Genomic DNA, 4,349 nt, shown 5'->3' on the forward strand with positions numbered 1-4,349 from the left:
CTCCTCCCCCTTCTCCTTCTTTCTCCTTCTGCTTCTGCTTCTGCTTCTCCTTCTTCTCCTCCTGTTCCTCCTCCTCCTTTTTCAAAGATTCATTTATTTTATGTATATGAGTATACTTTAGCTGTCTTCAGACACACCAGAAGAGGGCATCAGATCCCATTACAGAGGGTTGTGAGCCACCATGTGTTGCTGGGAATTGAACTCAGGACCTCTGCAAGAGCAGTCAGTGCTCTTAACCTTTGAGTCATCTCTCCAGTCTGGTGTATACCTTCTTTATGAGGGACTCAATGTCTATCTCAGTTGCCATTCTGAACAATGGTAACCCTTGCATGCTAGATGTTTCTGTAGAATAAATGCTTTTTCTTTGCATACTATCTGAGTCTAGGGTCTTTCTTCAGTGACTTTTGTACTCTTATAGCTGTTCCCACAACCTTAAGTTCTGTTAGTCTAGAAGTTTTGGTTCCAGAGAAGGGAATATTTCTTCCAGGAGCCACAACAAACATTCCATTGAACTTGAAGCTCAGACATTCCCCCACCCCCACCCCAGCCCCTTGTCATTTTGGGCTTCTAATGTCATTAAGTCAACAGACTAAGAAAGGGATAACAGTGTTAAGGTGGGTGATTGATCCAGATTACTATAGGGAAATTAGATTGCTTCTCCACAATGGAGATTATCTCTGGAGTCCAGGAGATCCTTTAGGGTACCTCTTGGTACTACCATGTCCTGTGATTAAAGTCAAAGGGAAACTATAACAGCCTAATTCAGGAAGGATGACAAAGGCCATAGACCCTTCAGGGATGAAGGTGCGAGTCATACCTCCAGGAAGAGGCAAGACCTGCTGTAACTTTAATTTTTTTCAACCCTTATTTTTTTTTTTTTAAAGATTTATTTATTTATTATATGTAAGTATACTGTAGTTGTTTTCAGACACTCCAGAAGAGGGCATCAGATCTTGTTATGGATGGTTGTGAGCCACCATGTGGTTGCTGGGATTTGAACTCCGGACCTTCGGAAGAGCAGTCGGGTGCTCTTGCCCACTGAGCCATCTCACCAGCCCTCAACCCTTATTTTTAATGATGGTTCTTAAATGCTTCAACCTCTATTTTAGCTCATCAGCTACCTACCAGAGGTAGTAGAAAAGAAAGGATATGGGGGAAGTGAACCTGTTTAGAAATAGTTCTTTGGAGCGACTCCCATCTGTGTTGTCAATTGGCAGTTCAGTTCACAGGTTAACAGCAGCCACTCTGTCCACTCACAAACACTTCAATGATATATCAGCAATCCAGTTTGGAAGGGCTGGGATAGGAAATTCTGAATCAGCAGCAATGGTACTACCTAGCAGAGACAGCCAGGCCTCAACCTCTGCATGAGGCAGCAGGAGGGCCTGTGGAGGGGGTGTGGGGGTACACCAGGAGAAGTCCTCTGCTGTACCTCTCTCAGTGAAGTGAGGATCAGTGAAAACTTAAGACCAACAAGAGTTGCACAGCCAGCTGTACCAGCAAGCCAAGCTCAGCCTCCTTCACTGTCCATGGAGTTGGATTTATACCCTCCAAACGTTACGAATCCTTCACGTGCCTCGCTTCAGCATGTGTGTCTGTCTCAGCTGGTATCACTCTGCTAATCAGCCTGAGTCTGAGGAAGTGGCAAGAACTTGCAGCACACCTCCAGAAGTTTCTTTGTGCATTTCTCTCTATGGTGATCCAACAAACTGAGCTCAACTATGCAATGTAAGACAGACCAATACATGCCTGTCGTTACTGAAAAATCCTTCATCACATGTCCTTTCATGTGCTTGTTTTAGCAGAACATCCTTTCTCCTGTGTCTGCTTCAGTGAAAAGTTCCTTCACGATTTTTCCTTAGCCTTTCCCCTGTGTCCACTTCAGAAAACACTTCTTCATGGGGTTGCCCCAGCAAAACACCATCCAACACAACTGACTTCCCAAATAACCCTCAAGTTTCCACTTCAACCTACTGAGATGCTTGCTGAATGTGGAAAGCCTTTTGGGGTACCACTTGGCAGGAGTCTAACATTGGCCAAAGACAAGAAAATGGGCTTCAGGCAGGAATCTGACATTGGAAGTAAGCTCAGGCAGGAATCTGACATTAGGGCATAATAAGGAAGTAATTTTCGGCAAGAATCTAACTTTAGGTTGTAATAGAGAAGTAAGGTAAGGCAGGGATTTTAGTCTTAGGGTGGAACAGAAGAACTAGGCTTCAGGCAAGATTTGGGGCTTGGACAAGGAAGTCGGCTCAAGTATTTTGGTCATTATGACAAACCCTTTTAAACAACTGTCATGGTAGCACAGCACATACAATTCCCTGCTGCTTTGTTAGTTCCTTATTGTACTGCTTGCCCAAAATACTTGCATGTAATTAAAATGGTATTAAAAAGTGAATTGGAAAATAAAAATTCGCCTCCGGTCTCAGAATTGACTGGGGTCACGCTACAATGTTGTCTGTCTAACTGTCCTTTTTCTTTTTAATCCTCACTCCCGAGCTGGAGAACCTGTTGACTGACTGAGCGGGCTTGGTCAGCTGAACATGGAGGAAAACAGAAGTGTAAGGTCATGTGACCAGTTATAGAAAAGAAAATTACAGTTGACGTGAGTGTTTCTGTTGTATTTTGTTAAGAATGTTTTTGTACAGATAACTTTTTCTTTTAATTTCTTTATCATGTGATGTAACATCATTTAAGAGAATATCAATGGCTATCATATTTAAGTTCAAGATACTAAAGGAATGTCCCCAAAGGGACATTGATTGCTACCTAGTCTAAATTTATAGTGTGTTTGTAGTTGTATGAAAGACATGTTAGGCATAATTATGTTAGACAAGTGGGAGACTCCCACAGTACATATGCAATGAATGTTGAATTACAGGCTTTTGCCTAAAATTGTACATGCACTATCAGTGCTGCATTATATGCATGAGCCACGCACAAGATCAGAACCATTAGTGCTGGGTTACAAGCATGAACCTCCCACGGTACTTGCATTGTATGTGCTGTGTTATAAGCATGAGTCTTCCACATGTACCATGAGTTCTGGGTTATAGGCATCAGCTTCCTACAGCACAAGTACCATGGGTGATGGGTTATCAGCATGAGCCTACTACATTACATGCACTGTTGCTCTTTGTTGGGTCAGTTCAATATTTCTACTTCTATGTCACAAAGCCTGTAATTAGTGAGCTGTCTTTCAACTGTCATTCTGTTGAACGAGGATGAGAACATGTCAAATTGGCTGTCATCTTGACACCCTAAGAGAATGATTTGCCAGAAAAAACATGAGAAAAAAAAATGAGAGAAGAAGAAAGCAGAAGGAAGTCCTGAATTACCAGGAAAGGGGCCCATTAAGAAGGACATGTACCTCTCTTGCTTTCTTGCTCCCTCTTTGTCTCCTTGCTCCTCCTGTTCTCCCTCTCCCCATTCACTTACCCCCCTCCCCCATCTCTCCACATGCTTGTGGCCGGCCTCTATTTCTCTATTCACTCTCTGCCTTTCTCTGTCTCTACTATCCTCTCAACTCCCCTCCCCAAGCCCTGAATAAACTCTATTCTAGACTATTATTAAAAAAAAAAAAGAAGGACATGCAGTAGGAAGAGATGGAACTGTGGAGAGAATGGTTATATGGGAGGAGCTGGGAGGGTTAAATACAGTCAAAATATGTATGGAAATGCTCAAAGAATTAATAAAAGCACTGGGTTTTTTTTTTGTTTGTTTTTTTGTTTGTTTTTTGTTTTTTAGGGGCTAGATACAGTGACACAAACTTTCAGCTCTTTAGGATGTTGAGACAGGAACATGCCTGAGACCAGGAATTCAAGCCCAGCTAGAGAAACACAGAGACCCTATTGAGGGAGAGAGAGAGAGAGAGAGAGAGAGAGAGAGAGAGAGAGAGAGAGAGAGAGAGAGAGATGCAATTGAAGGATTGAAGGCCAGGGTCTCTTGTGGGTGTTCTGGGTTAAGTGGAATCAAAATGAGAGATGCTGCAGGATGAGTTTAGGCTTCTCATTACATTAGATAGAGACAAGGCCATTGACAAAATCCAATATTTCTTTATAATAAAAGTTTTAGAGAGACTAGAGATACAAGCAATATAACATCACATAATAAAGACAACTTACAGGTCCACAGCCAGCAACACCTTATATAGAGAAAAACTCAAAGCATTTCAACAAAAATCAGGAAGAAGACAAGAATGTCTACTGTTTTCATATTTACTCAATACAGTATTAGAAGTCTTAGAGAAATAAGACAATGAGGGAGATCAAGGGAATACACATAGGAAAGGAGAAAGTCAAACTATCTTTATTTGCAGATGACATTACATATAAATAAAAGATTCCTAA

This window comes from Mus pahari, chromosome 3 (genome assembly GCF_900095145.1).
Source record: "Mus pahari chromosome 3, PAHARI_EIJ_v1.1, whole genome shotgun sequence".
Taxonomy (NCBI): Eukaryota; Metazoa; Chordata; class Mammalia; order Rodentia; family Muridae; genus Mus; species Mus pahari.